Genomic DNA, 23,569 nt, shown 5'->3' with positions numbered 1-23,569 from the left:
ATAACCATGATTCTCAATCTTCTATACAACTGCATTCGGCCACCCCCTTGAGTACTCCTGAGCCTGATACTACTCTTTTTGAGATTAGCCCTGGCAAATCCTTGTATATTAGTTCAGATTTGGACTCATCGCAGTAATAACAGCTTGTGAATTTGTAGCAAAACCATCTTAGTGCCTTTGCATGGGGATATGAAGATATGAAGGGCATCCCCCCTGAAACTTGTACACATCACATCTATATTCAGGAAGGAGGTCAACCTATCTGAAAACCCCAAAGGCAAATGAATCGAGCTTTAAGAGATATTGTGAAGGAAGAAGTACAAAAACTCTTGGATGCTGGTTTTATCTATCCTATTTCTGACTGTCAGTGGGTCTCTCCATTAGTGCTAGTACCTAAGAAAGATGGAAGATGGTGTATTTGTATTGATTATTGAGAATTAAACAAAGGCACTCTCAAATTTTACTTCCCTCTCCCCTTCATTGACCGGGTGCTTGATACCCTTGTAGGAAAGAAATACTTTTCCTTTTTGGATGGCTTCAGTGGTTATAACTAGATACAGATTACACCCAAAGATCAGGATAAAACTACTTTTACATGTCCATGGGGTAAATTTGCTTATAGAGTGCTCCCATTTGGTTTATGTAATGCCCCAACTACCTTTCAAAGGGCAGTCCTTGCCATTTTTGCTGATCTAGAATTTGTAGAAGTTCATATGGATGACTTTTTCGTGTTTGGTGATTCTTTTCAGGAAGCTCTCAAAAATCTGGAAAAATTATTACTTCGTTTTCAGGAAGCCCATCTCACTTTGAGTGACAAGAAATGTAGATTAATGTGAAAAGCGGGAATAGTACTTGGCCATTTGATTTCTGGTAAAGGTATCCAAGTTGATCCAACAAAGATCGAAATCATTCTGCATCTTCCTGCACCCAAAACTCAAAGGGAAATAAGAGGTTTTTTAGGACATGTTGGTTATTATAGGAGATTCATTGAAAATTTTTCTAAGATAGCTGCTCCTCTTTTTGGACTTCTAGCTAAGTATAGTGAATTTTCTTGGACCACAGCTTGTCAACAGTCTTTTGAAACATTGAAGGAAAAGTTAGTGCATGCACCAGTTTTAAGAGGTCCTAACTAGTCTCTACCTTTTCATAATTCCTCTGATGCTTCAAATTTGGCTATTAGTGCATCTTTAGGACAAGAGGAAAATAAACAATCCTATGCTATTTATTATATTAGTAAGAATTTGTCTTCCACTGAATTAAATTATACAGTTATAGAGAAATAGTTTTTATCTGTAATTTTTGCAATTAATAAGTTCAAGCACTATATTATAGGATATGAAGTATTTGTACATACTGATCATTCCGCGATTAAATATTGATGAATAAACCATTAAATAGTAGTAGAGTGACTAGGTGGTTACTATTGTTGTAGGAATTTAATATTACTATTGTTGATAGACCAAGAAAATCTAATGTTCTAGCAGATTTTCTTTCTAGATTAGATAATCCTGGTGAAGCAACTCTTGTTAATGATGATTTTCCAGATGAACACCTTTTTGCTATGTCAACAGATTCTCCATGGTTTGCTGACATTGCTAATTATTTGGTTACTGGGAAAACACCACCCCACTTGTCCGCTCGTGAAAAGCGGAGTATTTTTCAGAATAGTGCTGCATATTCTTGGATTCAAGAAGATCTCTTTTACAACAGTCCAGATCTGATTATTCGTAGGTGTGTAAGAGAGGAGGATGTGTTTGACATCTTGAAATCTGCCCACAATGAACCTTGTGGAGGCTAATTTGCTAATAAGCGGATTGCATATAAAGTATTGCGTGCTGGTTACTATTGGCCCTCCTTGTTTAAGGATGCCAAACAATATGTCAAGCATTGTGATAGCTGTCAGCGAATGGGCCAGCCTAATCAGACCAATGAAATGCCTTTATACCCTCAAGTTATGATTGAGCCATTTGAAAAATGGGCTATTTATTTTATAGGGCCAATAAATCCAACATCCTTAAGTAAAAAGCATATCTTGGTTTGTACAAATTTTGTTACAAAATAGGTAGAAGCTAGAGTTGTTTCTTTTACTACAGAAAAAGTTGTTGATTTTCTTTTTACTGAAATCTTTACTAGATTTGGTGTGCCTAGAGAAATTGTTTCTGATAGTGGTCTGTAGTTTATTTCTAATATAGTACAGGATGTGATGGAGCAATATAAGATCTGGCACAGGAAATCCACGCCGTATCACCCGCAATAAAATGGCCAAGTGGAATCCACGAACAAAGTGATCGAGTCTATTCTTATAAAGACAGTCAATATGCATCGAAAGGACTGGGCTGAATGATTACCAAAGGCTTTGTGGGCATACAGAACCACTTGGAGAAATAGCACGGAACATACACCATATGAGCTGGTATATGGCAAACAGGTTCTATTACCAATTGAATTCTAGATCAAAACTTTTAGAACTACAGTTCAATTAGGACTAGATCTCTCTGAGGCACAAAAATAGCGTCTTCTCTAATTAAATGAGTTAGATGAATTTCGTAGGGATGTTGTTCAACAGAACATACTAATTCGACAACAACGCAAAAGGTTGCATGACAAGTCTATTCAGAAAAAGCAGTTCCAACCAGGTGATTGGGTGCTCCTTTATGATTCTAGATTTAAAATCTTTAAAGGGAAATTCCATACATGTTGGATGGGACCTTATGAAGTGATCCGAGTATTTGAGAATGGAGCAGTAGAAGTTAAAACTATTGATGGACAAAATTCAGTATTCTTGGTAAATGGACACAGGCTAAAGAAGTATTTTCAGCCACCTACCAGGAAAGATTTTACACAAGAAGTCCAACAGCAATTTGGGATGACAGTGGTGAATGGTAATACCAACCTTTTGAAAACATGAATTCTCTTTATTCTTAAAAAAAAAATAAAAAAAATAAAAAAAAAAAAAAAAAAAAAAAAGTAAAGAAAAAATATTTTCTTGTAATTATGAAAATTAGTGCGCTTACATGATTACAGAAGGATCAACCTGAAAACCAGCTTGCTGGCAGGAAGATCAAAAGTCTCTAATAAAAAGAAAATGTTTCTTGATCTTTAGATATGCTAGCTACCACCAAGTGGAGGCAGGTTCAACAGAACCAACCGTTATACAATTGGGGTAATTAGCATGGATATTTTTACTCAGGTAACGCTTAATTTTCACTGCAATTATTTTTTTCTTGCACCAGTGTAGGCAGACCTTCCAGAAAATTTTCTACCTTTCTTCATATTCCACTTTCGTAATATTCCCTCAATTTTCTTCTTCAATCCCAGAATGATTAACCTTCCTACATTCTTCTAAATTTACCCTGTTCGCTTCAAAGAAATCCCACTTTACCCTTGAATGTTTTTTCCTATCCCACTTCTATTTATTCCCTCTTTTGGTACTATTCCTGGAATTCCTATAACATAATTCCTTCGCATTCTAAAAATTCCCCTTTCCCACTTCTTTATTCCCTCATGAAATTATTGCAAGATCTCGCACAAAGAGAAAAAGGATACGCTCTGAAGCATCAAGAAAGGGTGAAGCAAATTTTCAGTATAAGTTGAGGAAGTCATGTGGAAGTCCAGCCTATATTATATTTAAATTCTCTGTTTTAGATATTATGCTTGCACTAGTGCAACCATGTTGTCCTATATGATAAAATAAGCAGAAAGGTACCAACAAAATAGTATGATTTAAGCGGTGCAAGCAAATCAATGCAAGCATGCACCTCGTTAGCAACATAGTACAAGTTCTTTTTATAACATACGGCATAGAAAAGTGGTCATCATGAAATCTATACGAAGTCCTTTTACTTAACCGACAAAGTACTTATGTTATCATACTAACTAGGAGAAATTATTTAAATTACAAAGTGTTTTTAAGTTAGAAATCATGATCTTTTTTAATAAATGCTAAGTTCTTTTCTCGAATTATGAAGCAGCGCAGAAATGTTTTAACTATTGCTTGGACATGATTACCCCTCTCCGCCATAATCCTAAACGTCCTTCACTCATAATTATTACCTCACCTAGCCGTTAAACTGCCGCCGCAAGTACCGATCCGGCCTGACCTCAAAGATGTTGTGTAGCTATGACGAATGAACTGGTGATACAATGGAAAAGATGGTGGACAGCTAGATTTCCATATATAAGGAATGATTTCCTCAGTATTGCAAGTAAAATTTCAGGACTCGACTATTCATAATCGTTAAGTAGCAATGCTACCTGTTTGGAATGAACCCCTGTCTCTCAGTGAAATAGAGCAGACTGTCAAGTATCGCAATAGTCTTACACTATTGCAAGACTCAGGTTTTCTTTTGTTTCTGCAGAAGTTTGACAGGTATGATAGGGAAGTGGCTTTATAGTTCGCAAGGAGTTTTAGAAATGGCCAAGTGAGAATTGGGCCTCTCAAATTCAAAGTCACAGAGGAATTCATATCAGCAACGACCGGCTTAGAGAACATTGGAGAACAATGATTTAAGAATCAAAAGCTAGAAAGGAAACACTGGAAGTGTTTTGTCATTGATAAAAATATAGAGGTAGATTGGAAAGTAGGAGTTACACGCAGCGCCCTGCTGGGTCAGTGGAAGGACCTCCTTTTCATTTTACAAAAGTTTGTGACTTGCGAAGGAAGATACACCTGCACCTTGGTATATCACTTTAGAATGCTGCAACATTTTGAAGCCGGTTGACACGTATGGTGGAGGATGAATTTCCCTTAGTTTCTGCTCAAAATCTTGGAGAAAATGGCTAAAAGCATACAGGACGGTAGGGCAGACCAGGCCGACACAAGGTTATATCATCACGGCCTGATAAAAATCTTGGTCCTGAAATAGTTAGAAGTGAAAGGTATGACATGGAAAGCGTTGTTAAAATAGTTGCACAAAGGGAAAGCCACTGGAAAAGGGATAGAGGACCCTGCCAACAAAAGCAAGGGCCCGAGAAAAAATAAAAAGGGAAGTCCTTCTTACACCAGTGCAAAAAGGAAGTGATCTGAACAAGAAGAGAAGGCCTCGCCTTCAAATGAGAGGACGGCTAGTGTATCAGCTGAGGAGAGCACTTCGACCCCTGAAAATGACAACATGTCAGTCCTTGCAGATGCAACGAAGTTTGGAAAGGTCGAGGACGATGCTCCGTTGGCCAATTTTGCCCCAGAAAAAGAGTAGAGTCTCTAATGAAGGCATAGAACCACAATCCCCATAGGGCGTGGAATCCCCTCTTGCACCAGTACAGGAAGAAGCACCAATGCAAGAAGAAGAACTAGAAAAGAAGCTGAAAACAAAGAAGCAGACGAAGAAGAGACAGAGGGAGAAGAACCAGATGATGAAGAAGCCACAGAAGAAAAGGAATCAAAATCTGAAGAAGAAAAGGCAGAACCGGAAAAAGAAGAGGAAGACTCTACAGAAGATGATGAAGAAGAAGAAGAAGAGGTAGAATCTGAAGAAGAAGCAGGAGAAGGAGAGGTAGGAAAAGAAGAACCAGAGGAGGAAGAACCGGGAGAAGAAGAACCATAGGAGGAAGAACCGAAGGAAAAGGGACCAGAGGGAGAAGAGTTTCCTGATGTAACCATGGTGGATATGGAGTTCCCTTAGAAAGACACAGCTCCTGCTGAAACAGAAAAAGAGAAGTAATTTGTAACTCCTACTGCTCGGGTAGTTGAGTTAGAACTTCAAGTAAAAAATTTAGAGCAACTTGTAGTCAAAGCACAGGAGGACAAAGAATAGAGCAGAGGAGAATTGACGGCAGAAATCCAGAAGAAGAAAAGGAAAGTTAAAGTCTAGAAGTACCGAGCTGCACAATGTTTCAGGTGACTTAAAAAGGTGACCAAGAAGTTAAAGAGCACCAAAAAGAAGAAGTTTGAAACATTGCAGGGTGATGATAGTATGCCAGAGCAAGATTGAGCTGGAGTGCTTAAATTTTTGAAGTTTTTTTGTAGAGGTAAAGAGTTGCGTGAGGACACACAACAATTTAGGGATGGGAGGATGTTAGCCCCCTAATTTGCTCCCTTTTGACCATTTTCCCTTCCTAAATCATGACCATTTACCACTGTTTTACCTCTCTTATACACCCTCATCTTGCACTAGTCCAAGAACGATGACATATTTCACATGAACTTTATATTTCATATTTTTAACTTAACTTAGCATTAATTAATTATTTATTACGTGATTTCTCGCTTATAATCACTCTTGTAACTTATTGATATCTCCAATGTTGTTTGATAGTCAAGTGCTTACCGTGATCGTTGATCCTAGTGCAGGATTGGATCTCGCACCAGTGCCAGCACAACAAATCTTTGTAGTAGATCTGGACCTCCTTGATCACTGTCGTATTTTGCGCCACTCCTACTACGACAGTAAGGCAATCCAAAGGTAGATGAGATTGGATTTATGAAGAACGAACAACTGGACAGTGGTTATGACCAGTTTTGTTAAACTACCTAATTTTGAAGGCCGAAAGCTAAATTCTGCATATCAGTTATGTAATCGGTTAAATGATCCTTTTGGCCTTTGGCCAAGGATCTATATGACGAGGAATGTAAATAGGACGAGATAGTTCTTGATAAGTTTGTGTAGAGAAAAGATATAACCAAGAAGGCGGTAACAGGCTTGTATTTTTGTTATCACCCAAATCTAGGCTGGACTATGTAATCACGCATGTATTTTCCTCTATGAATTAATAAGAAGGGAGCTCTGCATTATCTTTTCATGAATCATATTTTTGTTTGAGAGTTGATGAATTGATAAAGTGCTGAGCAACGTTTCTATTTAAAAGGGAAACACATTGGTTGGCTAGTGCCCAGACAACCTAACACATTTGCCCTATTTTCTATTCTTGTAATTTATCTTTATACTTCCAAGTGTGATTTAATGTGCAACACATGAATTCCTGTTTGACTGAAAGCGGATCCGCAATGTGAAGTAGTTAGAATTTATTTTCCTGCATCTGATTTTGGATTGGTTTCCCCACCTGGTCCAAGCAGGAAAAATAACCTTGCACCAGTGCATGTTGGTGTGCTATTCCTTTCTTTCAGTTTTATTTGATTTGGTTTTCCTTGCCTGGTCCAAGCAGGAGAAATAACCCTACACCAGTGCACGTTGGTGTGCTATTCATTTCCTGCAGTTTTGTTTGATTTGGTTTTCCCCGCCTGGTCCAAGCAAGAGAAATAACCCTGCACCAGTGCACGTTGGTGTGCTATTCACTTTCTACAGTTCTATTTGATTTGGTTTTCCTGCCTGGTCCAAGCAGGAGAAATGAACCTGCACCAGTGCACATTGGTGTGATGCAGCAAGCCTTTTTAGTTTACTTCCAGTAATTTTCTTGCTTTCATTTAATGCTTCATGACAGGATAAATTATAAGTATTGTTTCTTTATTTCTGCACTTTGTTAAAATTATAAACATCCATTTTTATGTGTGCAATTTGATTTCACAACACTTGCAGTAGTTAAGCTCTTATTTCAAGAATTAAATACCGAGTGTAATAAACTTTGATTTGGCACAAGAACTAGTTTCTTGTCACGGGATCTGAGTGCTCTGAAACTGAGAAAGTTCAAGCCCTTGCACGAAGGAAACCACTTTTAGTATAGACACCATTTATACCCTCTGCATAAATTTTCGTTCTTGTACTAGTGCAAGAAGGAAATATATATATAAGCAGGTTTGAAGGGCCCATCTGTTGATACTGCTAAATTGTTTTTGCTAAAGAAAAACACACACTCAGTAGTTAATCAATAGTTAGCTAGAATGATTGCTCCTTTATTTTTAAATCTCTTTTTCAAATTCATTCTTCCTTGTTCCAGTCTTAGATTATTTTGATGGTTCAAGTTGCCCTTTTCTTTCTTTGGTTTGATTCTGCAATATTTCCTTTAAAGAAAGTAAGGATTGACGTTAGAAATATTCATACCATCTTTGGCATTGCCTGTGCGTCATCTCTAAGTTTAGAAATCCCCCAAGTTGACAATTAAGTGTTAAGGAGTTTGCTTAAGTGCAATTCCTACACCCAACAAGCTGAAGAACAACAAGTTGTGAATCGAGGTTAACAACCATTTCCCGAATGTCAAGAGTAATGGCTTCTGACAAGAGTTCAATGACTACGCTATACTCAACAATGTTATTAGTCGTTTGAACCAAACAAATACCTTGAAGATCAATCAGCTCACCATTAGGGGTGTAGATAGCCCATGCCATGGAAGATAGATTCTAGGTACTATGACAAGCACCATCAGTGAAACTGACGTAAGGAGTCACAAACATCTGCAAAGAAGGTGAAGACATAAGAAGAAGGAAATCTAATTGAAAAAACACATCAAACCAACCCAACTTGCACAAAAATGAATAACACACTTATGTACAGAAGCAGCCATGCGAGATGACTCAGGCATAGTACTTCTTGAGATATAGCCTATTACAGGGCTTGTCTAAGTGGTTTCCCTCATAATCAGTTAGCTCATAGGCCCCTTTCTGTAACACACATTTGACAATATAGGGCCCATGCCACATGGGTTCGAATTTACCTGCCCCCAACTTATCATTTTCTTGGTCATATAGCAGGATCAAATCACCCTCAGAAAAATCATGAGGTTCTCTTCTTGAGGTGAGGTTTCAGGGAGTAGTTCGACAGCCAGCTTGAGTGAGGGAATTTCACACTCAATCAGTAAAGTTGCTTCCATACCATAGACGAGATGGAAAGGTGTGAATCTCATTGCGTCTTTGGTAGAGGTTTGGTAAGCCCATAGCGCTGAAAAAAGCATGAGATACCAATTTGACTTGTGCATCCCAATGGTGCACTGAAGCATCATAACTAAGACCTTGTTTATAGCTTCAACTTGGCTATTGGCCTGAGGGTAATATGGGGTTGATCCATCGTGATAGAAGCCCAATGTAGAAGTTAGTTCAGCCATCATGTAATCATGAAAATAGGAGCCATGGTCGATGACAATGGCTTGAGGCACTCCAAACCTAGAAATAACATGATTGAATAGAAATTTCACTATCTTTTTACCGTCAGCTGAATATGTAGGCATTGCGTCGGCCCATTTGGTGAAATAATCCACTGGAACAATAATATAACCATGTCCTCAGGCCGAATGAGGGTTACATGTCATATAATCGATGCCCCATTTGGCAAAGGGACCAATGGTAATAATGAGGTGAAGGAGAGCGCATGGGGTGCACATTTTGCACTGATAAATATGGCACTCATGGCATTTGCGAACAGCAAGGATGAAATCCTTAAATATGGAGGGCCATAAGTAACCAGTACAAACTATCTTTTGAGCAGTGGCATAGCCAAACAAATGACCGCCACATGTGCTAGAATGATAGTCATTCAAGACTCTTTCAGCTTCCTCGAGAGTCAAACATCAGCGAAGAATTGAATCAACACCAATGTGGTATAAAGTATCTCCAATGATGCGGTAAGGTTGGGATTGATGCCGAATGTGTGAACGATCATCCTTGGTCAACGTAGACCAAAAGGTAAAGGTTTGGAGATACACGATGATATCACCGTACCAAGGGTTGAGGGTGCTAATCAAAAAAAGAGTCTTGCCTGTGAGCTGCTCATCAACACTAGCAGGAAGAGAAGGAGAGGGAAGAGAGAAAATCAACTCAGAAAATACAAGTGGCTTCTTAGATTTGGCAGTAGTGAACACCAAATCAAATTCTTGGAGGATGCCAATCCACTTAGAATACTTTCCCCCTAGTAACTGATGAGTCAAAATGTAATTCATGGGGTTACACTCAGAAATCACAGTTGTAGTGCGGAGGAGAATATAATGATGAAAGCATTGAACAACCTGAACGAAATCCAAATCCAACTTCTCGACATGAGCATAACGTGTCTCAGGATCAAGGAGATTATGTCTGAGGTAGTAAATAACATGTTCATGGCCTTCGTCATCGTCTTGTACCAACACCATAGAAATGGTGCTAGAGGCTGCAACTAGATAGAGGAAATAATCACGATGGAAGTTCGGAGGATGCAACAAAGGAGCATTAATGAGGACTGCTTTTAGGTCATCGAAATATTTTTGGGTAGCCTCATCCCAAACAAATGGAATCCCTTTCTTAAGCAACCAGGTGAACCTTGAAGCTAGCTCAGCATAGTTAGGCAGAAAACGATGAAGGAAATTCACTTTCCATTGCATACTCTGTAGTTGATGCAAAGAAGAGGGAGGAGGTAGATTGAAAATAGACTTGACTTTAAAAAGATCAATATGTGTCCCATCTTTCAAAACAATAAAACCGAGGAGGTGCCCAATTCAACACAAAAGGCACATTTATGCAGATTCAGCTGAATGTTGTAGTGTCTACAATGAAGAAACATTTGTTGAAGATGGTCATGATGGTCATGGCACTTAAGTGAATGAGTAAGAAGATCATCCAAATAAGGTTGAACGATGTTTTTAATGTCATCGAAATCATATTACATCACTCTTTGAAAAGTTTTCCTAGCATTCTTAAGGCAAAAAGGGAGCTTTTTGTGCCCACAACTCCCCCATGGACAAATAAAGGCAGTCTTATATTGATCAGTTGGTGGAATGTTTATTTGGTTGTAACCAGAAAAACTGTCCATAATGGAAAATATTTCACTCCTACCACATTCATCGATGATCTGGTCTATAAAAGGAGTGGGGTGGTTATCCTTTGAACAGGCACAATTTAGGTCATGGTAATCAACACAGACCCGAATAATGCCCTACTTCTTTGTCATTGGTACAATATTTGATACCCAATCTGTAAGAGGGATTGGATAAATAAATCCAACTTTGAGAAGTTTTTCAACTTCCCCCTTAATGGCAGCTGCTTTTCTAGGGTGCATTGGAAGAAGTCATTGTCGAACAAGCTTCGAGTTAGGATAAGTTGGAATCTCGTGCATGCCTATACTTAGGTCAATGCCAAGCATTTATTCATATGACCATGCAAAAAATTTCTTGAAACTCTTGAAAAAGACGAGTGTAGAGCTTGATCTCATCAGGAGAATAATTCACCCCAATATGAACATTTTCAATGACACCGGGCTTGACAGAAATATCAATATGCATCATTTGGGTAATATTACCCATGTTCCCTTCTGACCAAACTTCATGAGTCATGATTAGCATCCGAATTGGTTGAGTCGGGAACTGAGAAGAGAAATTCTCAAGACAAGTAGAAATGACTGCTGGGCTAGGAAAGAATGAGGAACGATGATGAGTATCACTCCAAGGTACTTCCTTCAGAGACATGACTTCCATAATACTCTCATCAGTAAGAAAGGTATCTATTAAGGGATCGGTAGAATCTGAAGCGCCAAGCCACAGGGATTGAGAATACACATCAAGAGAGACACTCGAAACAATATGATCAGTAGGTATGAAGCTGAAGTCGAAAAAATCTCCACATAATTGATCTCGGCATGGCTTAAAGGCATGACATCACCCCATGTATCAACAAGATCAAGAGAAGGGATGACCCAAGGATCAAACTTAATCGAGATCATGTTGACTGAGGTAATATGCAGAGGTGAGAGAGGAAAAATACCCATCAAGGCGAGATATTTAAAAAATCCAACCCCCACACTCTCATAAGGAGCATTGTATGCTTCACATAGGGAACATTGCCATCCAAGGAAGAAGAAGTGAAGAAAGACAACTGGTTGACTATGACAATCTTCCCTTGTTGGGGAAAATGGAGCATGCGGAATAGAGAAAAGGCCACAACATGCATAGCATGAGTCTGACTCCATCCGAGTAGAAGATTATAATTAAGATTTGCATCCACAATTTCTACTTCAACATGTACTATCTTGCTTTCCAAGGTAATGGAAAGGTTTTGAAGGACACCGAATGGTCAAGAATCATGCCCATCAAAGGCTTCCAAAGTGTTAGGTAACTGGTTCAAGGTAGGAGAACCAATTTCCTTCAAACAAGAGATAGACATGATGCAGGTGGAAGCACCTTCATCAATGATGGTCCTCTGAATTGTCTTCTCATTAAAGATCACCTGGATGAGAAAGGCAATCTAATGAGGTAAGCATGAAATGTGGTTTTCCAGATCAAAACAAATAAGATTGGATTCAGATGGATCAATACCTCCAATAACCGACAGAAACACTTTTCGCTGAGATGGACAACTTTGAAGGACCTCAAGAGCATACATAGTTGATGGCGCTTGAGCTAAATCCTCGACAATGTTATAATGTTGAGTGGCTTGAGCATTTGGATTATACGAGGACTTTTGCAGCACACCCTGAGAGGGTGGTCGAATAGAAGAATCTAGATTAGGTCGTGCTCGAGGACCAGAGGAAGGCGAGATAGAGGAGGAAGGGGAACCTTCTTTCTCTTTCCCTGCTGTCGAGGTAGGCGTTTGATAATCTTTCACTCTGGTAGCCACATTCACCAGTGAACTAGTTCATCATAAACACTTGGGAGCCTGAGGAAGTGGAAGACTGAGGTTGGTCTACCATTTGGGTTTGTTGGGATAGAAAGGGCTCTTTCAGGACATCTGGGGTCCCTTTGAGCAAATGAATAACTTAAGATGGACAATCTTGAGTGTAGTGATCCTCCTCATAGATGAGGCATGGATACTTGGGCTTCCATTGAGAAGAATCAATAGCAGATGACTTAGGAGGGTTCTATTTTGGGGCATCAAATTTGGACTTTCCTTTGCCTTTATTTTTACCTTTAGAGGATTTGTCCATTGTGGTAGACTGGACAACATGAACCTCAGAGGTTTTACTAGGACCAGGTGAATTTCAGGAGGAATCATTGGAAGCAGTGTTTGAGACTGACTTCTGCTTGGAAGAAGACTTTGCGGGGACCAGGGACATTGAACCAATTACTCCATCAATAGGAGGTGTAGCCAGAGACTTTGATGTTGCCAGATTAGATGATGGTCTGGGCGCATCGGGTAACATATCATATAACATGCCAGATTTCGAGTAGACGAGGTCTAGATACTGGGCACATGCGATGTCTTATTCTTTAGTGACACATCCACCCATAGCTATGTCCTTAGCAATTTTGTTGATGAATGACTTGGTGAACCATTCGGTCAACAACTGATCAGCAATTTCAAACTTGATCAGGTGACACCGATGCCTCCATTCATGGATGTGATCAAAGATATGGGTTGTAGTGTCTTGCTTAAGGGATGTAAGCAAATAGGTGCCATTTTCATAGCGAGATCATAGCTAAAAATGTGCGAGGAAAGCCATAGCGAGAGTGTTAAAGTCATTGTAGGTACCTTGAGAAAATTCGATGTACCACTTGGCTACAACATCTGTGAGGGTTCGCTGAAAAAGTCAAAGAAAAATAGAATCATCAACATACAAATTAGAGGATCACCAGAGGTGATATGTCATCATGTGGGCTTGTGGATCCTCTTTCACCTTTCCCTCAAACTTAGAACAATCACTCGGAATCTTGGACAGAACTGGAGGCTAGTATGGCAAATGAAGAATGGGATCATTCATGAGTCTAGAAACATCTAGTAACTCCAATGTGGCCAATAAAGGAAATTGTGTATTAAAAGGCATTTGGGGCCCTTGAGCAAGCCTGGATTGCAGAACCCATCCTTGCTGAAAAGGATTTTGTCCCCATAGTGGAGGATTTTGTCCATATGGCATTTGATTTTTTCCCCACTATAGGTTACCTTGCCCGTAGGGAGGATTTTGACCTAGGTATCATTGATACTATCCGGCCATAGGTTGTTGATAAGAAACATACAAGTTAAAAAGTTGTTGAGCCTGTTGGCCTTAGACAAATGGATTTTGCACCTATTGCCCCTAGACATAAGGGTTTTGAACCTGCCACCCTTGGGCATAATGATTTTGCACCTATTGCCCTTGGACATAAGGATTTTGAACTTGTTTCCCTTGGACATAGGGATTTTGAGCATGCTATTGTAGGACTTGACCTTGGCCTTGCAAAGGTTGACCCTATTGATATGAGTACAATTGTTGTTGTTGCCTGGGTTGACCTTGTTGTTGCAATGGTTGGCCTTGCTGCTGTAAAGGTTGCCCCTATGGATGCAAAGGATGACCTTGTGAAGGAATATGTTGGGAAGCTTGGTGAACAAACTATGCCTACAGCTGCAAAGTTTGATGCAGCTATTGCAAGGGTTTCCCCTACAATTGCTGTAGTTGTCCTTGCTGTTGCAGTGTCTACCCTTGCTGCTGCAAAGGTGGCCCTTGTAGTTGTGAAGGTTTCCCTTGCTACTACAATGGTTTCCCTTGTTGTGGCAAGGGTACTTGAATAGTTCTTAGAGAAATACCTTGAAAATTCCTGAATTGGATATGGCCATATCCACTAGGCATGACGGATGGACCAAGCTGAGCATAGGGTCCAACTTGAGGGATGTAAGGCAAATTTACCATCGCTTGTTAACCATATGGAACATAAGGAGGTTGGAAAGGACCCTCAGCCACATATGGTTGCTGGTACTAGACGTTACTTGACCCAGATGGACCAGCAGGGTTCAACTGTTGGTATTGGAGATTACTCGATCCAAAAGGACCAGCAAGGTTCGAAATAGCACTGGAAGAGGGATGGTTCATCCCAACCATATGAGTTTGTGAGACACTCACATTGGTCATGCCAAACATCATGGAAATATTTAGGTTTTTCCCACCAGGTGATGGGACAACCTACCCACTTACTAGAGGGGTGGAAGAACTTACAGAGACTTGACTTGAAACAGTCAATTTAACTAGAAGAGTGACTTGAAATGATGAAATGAGTGGATTCAGAATGGTGGGTTACACCAAAACTGATGTGACTACAGAATGCACAATCAACTGAGAGTTCAGGTTCTGAATCAATGGACCTAAGGTAGGCATAGCGCCAGACGACCAGATAAAGTTGTGATACAATGAAGAAGCACTACGAGTGCTTGACACCAACTGATCCAGAGAGGTATAACCATGAGGAAATGAAGGCTTGCTATGCTAAGGGTAAATGTTGGTCAGAATGCTTCCCATGTAAGGGAAACCTTCAGGAGGGAATTGATATCCCTGTTCATCAACAATATGAGGAGTGTGTGTAGCAGAAACCTTCGAGTGACCTGAAGAGGAGACTGGAATATCGCCTTCTGATTCCATGGGTGGAAACAAATGATGACGAACAACCGAATATGTTCGAGGGAATAATTTTGAAGGAATACCTGGTTGATCATACGAACTATATGGATGCTACGGTGATATCACAATAGGATTGAACAAATGATTCAGAGGGAAAAAAACCAGTCCTTGCTGACCTTTAGGGGTTGGCGGAATCTCGGGAGTCTGGATAGGATTATCTGGAGATTTCGGGTTAGATTCGTAAGGTGACCCAGTATCTGATGGGGGAGGATGAGATGACAAAGGTTGAATACTTAGAACAATTCCAAGTTCAGCACCTTGATCCTTGAGTGACTGCAGGAGTTCAAGAAGAGGCTCCTCAGATGATCTTTCATATGGAGGAGTGGAAGAGGAATTGGGTGAACCTGATGGTTAAGACATGATGACTTTGTCTCAAATAACAAGAAGAGAGAGATTAATTTCAGGGATTTTAAAATTTTTATTAAAGGTACTCACGATGTGTTCCAAAATAAGACTATGAGGAATGTTATGTGATCATGGGCAAAAAAAAATTAAGATGCTGAAACAGACTAGCACTTTTTCATGTTTTAAGAGTTGAGAAAAAAGAAAATATGACTCTATCTCTTTCAGTTTGAAACGAGTTCGAAAGGAAAAGCTCTCGATGATATTTTAAATTTAGGGAGTCAAAAGATCAAAATAACTTCTCAGGATAATCTAGGTAAAAAGGATTACCAGGTAAATGTGAACTACAAAATACCTCCCGATGAATCGAGAAGTATGGGCAAGCAATCTCCCTGAATGTTGTGTTTGGTGTATCACGTTTACAAGGCGGAAAACTCGACTTTCTATGGATAAAGGATTGCAAACCTAGTGGGATCTCTCTTTATATATGTGACAATATGGGGAGCACAAGTCTGTACTAGCATTGTCTACTACCGAAGAAAATGACAACTGTTAGGTTTAAAGACGCCAAAACACATCTGTAGCCTAGACCTCTAAAATGTGAGTATTAGGTTTCAAAGATGCCTTAGGTTAATTGAATACATTTTAAATTTTATCTTGAAATTATGTCTCATTTTTCAGGCCCTATCGATGAGACTCGAAAAAACTCCTACATGTAGCTAAATGAGACAAAACCCTTTCAATTCGATGAATTTTTACACTAATGAGAGTAGAGAAACCAATCAATGCAACAAACAAGCAACTGAAAGCAAGATGAACTTTTCACTACTTCGCTTTTGAAAACAAAATAATGAAAGTTCTTTCCACTTCCTATCTTTCCTATCAAATGCACTTCAAATAGTCCTTTCAACAATAAAGAGAATTCATTTCTTTTCAAATGCAAATGATGATGAAACTCTAGTTTTCAATGATGATAGCTAAGGTAACATATTGATTCAATAAACTAGAATGATATAATTTTCAATGGAATAATAAAGTGAAATTTCACACAAACATTTCAATGAAATGTTTTCAAAATAATCAACATCAATCAAATGCCAAGCACAAAGAGAGGATGCTTTCTAAACGAATGATGCAAAGACTCAACCAAAACAAGATGAGCAATGTAATCTATGCTCGAAAAGATAAGCTTAATTAAGATAAGAACAAACAACGCTTTTCAAACTTGTTCACTTGAAATCAAAACAATAAAGGGACTAAAAACGAAATGCATGGAGCAGCTAACTAACGACTTGACTTGTTAAGCACACAAACAGCTGAATGGATAATGATCTAGATGGCCTAGGTTCACACACCATCCAAAGACTCAAAAATCAAGTAGGGAAATCTCAAACAAAAAAAGCACACAAACCAAGCTAATGAAGCTTTCTAGTTAGGGAGAACATAGGAAAAATAGGCTAAGAGGTAGAAATTAAGAGGGCAAGACACACTGGTTATGATTCAGGAGAAACCCTGATCTTCGCCTATAGGAATCGACATGATTTCCTAACTAGAAACAAGCGCCACAAGGGGGTACAACGCGACTATTTTAGAGCAATTCGTGTTGGTCGATGCGCCTGTCAGAAAATAAAATGCGTTGATCAAGGATTTCTGGGAAAAAAAAACTCAAATCTCAAAACCAGAATTGTCACTCTGAATTTCAGAACCAAAGCAGTAAACCAGGCAAAACACAGAAAACCAAAGGGAAAAGGTGATACAACACAATTTCACACAAACCACGAAATGAAAATCAATCAAAAGAGAGGGATGGCTCCCAAGCGGAGTCACCAATTTGTGGAGTAGGTAAATCTACTCTGTGGATAGAGGTGATCCTTCTAGCCCTAGAGTGGGTCTAGCCACAAACATAACAACCTAATGAAAACTTCCTTAAACTAGTCAAATAAAAGGGCCTACCTCTTAGAACGCTACTCCGCTGGATGATGACCTCGCTCCTTTGCTCTAGCTTCCTTTGAGTTCTTCTCCTTCAAATACCTGAAACAAATACACAAGAGACAACATCAAACGTAATAGCATAGAATCACATTCAATTTACTTAAAAAGTCAAGGAATCTTAAGCCATTAAATGTAATATGACACTCAATGTAGGAAATAAATCATTAGTTGTATTTATATAAAGCTTAGAAATAGATACAACCAAAGCCTTGACGTTGCAGGTCTCCTCCGATGTATCCGGGTTCCAACACCACTTCTAACATTTCATGGTTAGCCTAAAAAATGGGAGTTTAAGGCTTCTTCCCTTTAGTTCCAAACCAAACCAAACACATTATTCTCCCTTTACCACATAAACTAGAAGGAAAAAAATCTATAGATATCTTGCTGGTTATTCAAGCTCCAAAAAAGACTAGTTCAACTTGGAAAAGGAGGAGTTTATATAGCTTTGATGGAGGGGAGATGGTTCCTCTTATTATGGGAGAGGCCTTATCTCTTGGGTTTGTTCCATCTTAATAGGGGAAAGGAGCCCAACTTGGATTCCTCAGCTCTATCTAGCCCAACCATTTACTAGACTTCCATTACGAAGATTTTAGACATGGAAGCTTTGACTCCATATTTAAAAAACTTGCCAAAAGAGTATCGGCGCGAGTGATGAAGGGCTCACTTGGGTTCTACGATGCTAGGCCTGGTTTTTAAACCCTGCAAATTAGCGTGAGGAAGGAATTGAGCACTACCGTCGATCTTATAAACTGGGATAAAAGGAAGATTCTTGGGAAATGATGCAAAAGGGAAATGTTCTTCCCATGAAGAGGGACATAAGGGCAGTCTCTTCATGATGGGAAAGCATGTAAGTTTCATTGTAGAGGTCCTCCAAGATAGAGGTATGGGGAGTATAGGGACATTGACAAAATGTTGTGTAACAACTAGTTAAAGCAGAACATGGTCATCCAGTAGGATTGTTGCAGCCGCATAACATTCCCGAGTCCAAATGGGAAGAAATATCTATGGAACTTATTGTTGAATTACCTGAAACAACCAAGAGGCATAACTCCATTTTGGTGGTGGTAGAAACTTACTAAGAGTGCCCATTTTATACCTATTAGAGATACTTACAAAGCATCTGAAATAGCACAAGCATTTATCAAGGAGGTGGTTATATTTCATGGTTTTCCTAAGAAAATTATACTAGATAGGGCCTCTATATCAACAATCTAAGTGGGAAGATTATATTCCTCTAGTGGAGTTTTCTTACAATAACAGTTATCACTGCTCCCTTGGTATGGCACCTTATGAGTTATTGTATGGAAGACCATGTAGGACACCTTTAAGTTGGGATAGATTAGAGGACAGAATCTCGGTAGGTCTTGAAATGCTTCAAGAAATGGAAGAACAAGTGTGTACTATAGGGCAAAGATTAAAGGAGGCACGAGATAAACAGAAGAGCTATGCTGATATGCATAGAGTGGATCGTAGTTTTAATGAAGCTGAATTTGTTTTTCTTCAAGTAAAACCTCAAAAAAGCTCTATTAGGTTTGGGAAAGGATCTAAGCTCTCTCCTCGATTTGTCGGGCCTTTTAAGATCATTGAAAGGGTTAGACCTGTGGCATATCGTCTTGCTTTACCACAAGTTTTTCATCGTATGCATGATGTATTTCATATTTCAGTACTACGTAAGTATATTCATGATCCTTCTCACATTTTAGATTGGCATCAATTACAGGTAATGGACGAAGGGAGTTTGAAGGCAGAGCCAATTTTCATTTTGGACCATCACACTCAATAGCTTAGATGTCACATGGTGGACTAAGTGAAGGTCCAATGGGACCCATACAGTCCTAGTTCCTCCACTTGGGAAGATGCATCTTCTATGCGTCTTGAGTTTCCTTTCTTGTTTAGTTAAACTTAGGGCCAAGTTTACTCCAAGAGGGGCAGTATGTAGTGTCCTATTTGTTTTCCTAGTACAGTTTTTTCACTCCTATCAAGGGTGATTTTTGATGAGTTATACATATGATAGATTGATCACTCGATTGCCGAATAATGTTTTATATACATAGTTACATTTCCTTATGTTTATATATGGCAGATTGATCACTAGATTGGGGAACAATGTTTTATATAGTTATATTTCCTCTTATGTGTGGTATCTTTGATTATCTATATTAGATGGTTTTGATTAAGTAAATGTTATACATATGTTTCTCTTTATTCATCTAATTTATGAAGCAGGTGTATGACATGGATGGTGATCCAAGATTGAGACACATAGACCCATGGATGCTCATGGTTTTGTGGAATAGATGGTTAATTATGATTTATGGATGATACATTATTTTTGAGATTACATATGTTTAATATTGTACCAAGAAGGATGTGGTAGGGTACCTGGTCATTTTCCAACAAGGATGTTCAATTATGAATGACTATGGAAGTCATTTCTTCAAAATCACTGTGGAGGTCATGCATCATTCTCAACAAAATGTGATTAAGTTAATTTCATTATGAAATTCATTTGATTCCTTTTATCTATGAGATTGTAATGTGTGTAGGTCTTTGAACAAGGCCTTACCAGCAAACCATCATATGGGTAAAAGCTCACAATTAGTACCATAAGGAGAAACACGAAGTTTCAAATCACAGTAGATTAGAGGGCATGGAGTCCTAAATACATGAAATATAAAGACGTGGAGTCTTGTATATTTTTGGCGCAGAGTCCTGATTATTTAAAACGATCAAGTCGTGGAATCTTGGATCTTTGGAGTAGATCAGGGTGCAGTGTCCTCAATCTGCTAAGGCACAGAGATGCATGAAATAGGGATGCAGAACCCCTGTTATCCAAAATAAAAATACCACTCATCGATGAATTCCCTTAAATAAAATTTCATCCTCACAATTCTTGAATGACTTTCTAAAAATAGAAAGGCGTGTCTAGTATCTTAAGTACGACTTTCCAAAAATAGTAAATCACCTTGCATAAATTTGTAATCAAGCGGAGTTGAAGAAAAATGACTTAACTTATCATTAATTGTTCCTAATAGTTGAATCTTGATTTAATCCTCAATATTATTAATATTGTTATTATCTTTTATGAGACTATGATATTATTATTAAAAAGGAATTACATCTCAAATTTATCTCCTAAATCAATTCACACATCTCCTTCATGACTCTCATGGCTCTATGGAACACTCTCTCTCTCTTTTAATAATACATTACACTCTAAATTATGCACTCATAAAAGAATGGCATATTCCTTTTCACTCATTAAAAATATGTCATAAAATATTCCTCTTACGCTCTCTTTAATGCATATGCTACACTCTCCTTAACTAAGGCATGCATACCTCTCCTTAATGGCATAAGTTACACTCCTCTAAATCGAATCCAATGCATGCACATTACTCCTCCTTTATGACAAGAATTGGTTGCTCCTCCTATATATGAGTCTCATGTATTCTCACTTGGGGGTGGATTATGATGCCAAGAGTAGAAGAGACTTGAGGAAAATAGTGAGAGCGAGAGATATGGAGAGCAGCAAATTGCTTCCAAAATAAATATGAAATTCTTACTAAAATCCTAAGATCTCTAGCTATTGAGGTTGGACATGAGTGGTATTGAGAGGAAGTGAAAATTTTCTTCCTTAGTTTGCCTTGTAAATCTCTCTCCTATTGTCTTTTTATACTGCTTGTGAGATTTTGCAGCTCGAGGGTTCTAGGGGGAGAATTTCTTCCTCGATATGGTTGGGAGGAAAATCAGGTGGTGCACAATGAGTAGGTAAGGATATTGGAGCTGGAGCATACTCCCATTTTTTTGAGTTGTATAAATTCACTGCCAGGTATGTTGGCAACATTATATTTTGTTTTTCTTGTAGTTCATTACATGGTTTTTTTCATTTTCCTTTTTATGACTGAAACTTAGATGTATATCAAATGTTGCACACTAAATGTTGAATGAATTTTGCAATAACTATAGTTTATTTTATGTAAGTTTTGTTTGTATAGTTTCGTTGCAAGTTGATTTACATCATGTCTTAATGGGTGAAGCATTCATGCTACCATGAGTTTTATGAAAGCATATTAGTAGCATAAATTTGGTTTTTTCTTCTCTTTTTACACCTATAGATAAGTTTGCACGGTAAATGTTTGACATAAGTGATAAATGAGATAGTAGGAATTTGTTTTTGGTTGTGGTTTTAAATAATCACGTTTCTGGGCATTTCTGTTTCAATTCATTTTAACTTCAGGGGGTATCTGTACCTTATGGCCATGTCACCCCACTGTGATTTCAAAACATAGAGTTTCAAAATCTGGTTCTTTAATCTGCTATATTTTACATATTTGCTACTGCTGCCTGGTGGTTTGTTTTGTTGTCTTTTTTTTTGCTGTGATTTACCTGGTAATCTCTATTTATGAAACCAACCTATTATATAAACTTGGAATTCTTATTTTAAAGTCTCAATGGTTAATACATTGATAGTTTAAATAACTTGTGATTTCTTGTTTGATAGTTTAATAGTTAGCAACTTGTTTTGCGACTGCTAACCATTGTTCAAAATTATCCAATGGCTATAGCTACATCGCTGCAAGCTATTTGTAAAAATTCTTAAATATTTATAGTCATTTATGTGCCTAAATTTTTGTATATGCAGCAATGAAGATGGATGACAATTATACTTATGTATTAGGTTCACTTATTGGCATTACTGACAATGAAAAATAAATTATGTAATCTTAGATTCATGTTAGTTAATTGTGGTGAATCAGATTAAGGGTTATGGTTGTAAGTGTTTGAAAAAATGCCTCAATGGTTGTACATTTCATGATTGCAAATTGTTTGACATAATGCTTCAATGGTTGTAGCTAATTACATCTATGAATTGTCTATAAATATGACTAAGTGAATTTAGGATTTGCAACCAAGGTGTTTTTGGAAATATCTCAAAGAATAAGCATGAGGATTCCATTGAATTAAAAATCCATGGAAGGCAAATTGGGTAGGTGAATTGTTGTAATTGTTTGCTCACATATGAATTCATAATAATTGGAAACCACTCCTTTAGAAGTTGAATTATCCTGTTTTTCTTCCCTTTTTTTACCAAAGAATTCATAGGCATATTATTTAGAACACAATCAAATTAGTCACTCTTATACACTTTTAACTGCAATAGAATGAACAATTAGCTTATTGGAAATTGTGGCTTGTAAAGATTGATATTATTTATCCCACTAAAAACTATATCATTTAGATGTGATTTTAAGATTTATGGTTGTAAGTTTTAGATCTTGACGAACCATGACCCTGTAACTTTAATGAGAAGTTTAAAATTACTATGGGTTAGTTAGTTAGTAGAAATTAGTTTGTAGTGTAAAGAATACCAATAAAAATAAAAATAAATATATAGATGTATGACCTTGCATTAAATTTTACTTCTTAAAGACTTAAACTTAAAATAAAATAATATCGCATTTTGAGTCAGCCGTAGTATAAGACTGATGGTTGGTAAGGTGGGACCTTACATTCATGAGATACAATATGACCCAGATATTACACCTCCTGTACTCCAAAGAAACATTGAGAGGTTTTTGCATATAATTGTTTCTTCTCCAATAGTTTGAGCACCCTGTCAACATGTTGAACATGATCCTTCCAAGACTTGTTGTAGATTAGTATATCATCAAAAAATACTAACAAAAAATCTGTAAGGAAGGATCTGAAAATACAATTCATCAAACCTTGAAATGTAGAAGGTGCATTGGTAAGGACAAAAGGCATGAACAAAAATTCATAATGACCCTCATGAGTTCTAAATGTTGTTTTCGGAATGTATTCACTCTTCATTCTCATTTGATGATATCTTGAACGAAGATCCAACTTGGTGAAGTAAATTGCTCCATGTAATTCATCCAATAATTCATCAATGATAGGAATGGGAAATTTATCTTTAATAGTGAGCTTTTTGAGCTTCCTATAATCCAGACACATGCACGCCATGATCCATCCTTCTTGTGCACTAGTACTACTGGAGTAGAGAATGAACTTTGACTAGGTTGAATTATACTAGCCTCTAGCATTCCTTCAACCATATG

The sequence above is a fragment of the Pinus tabuliformis genome, chromosome 5_1 (genome assembly GCF_031772625.1).
Source record: "Pinus tabuliformis cultivar Carrire ecotype Pingquan chromosome 5_1, CPIR1, whole genome shotgun sequence".
NCBI lineage: Eukaryota > Viridiplantae > Streptophyta > Pinopsida > Pinales > Pinaceae > Pinus > Pinus tabuliformis.
Note: the sequence above shows the minus strand (reverse complement) of the source record.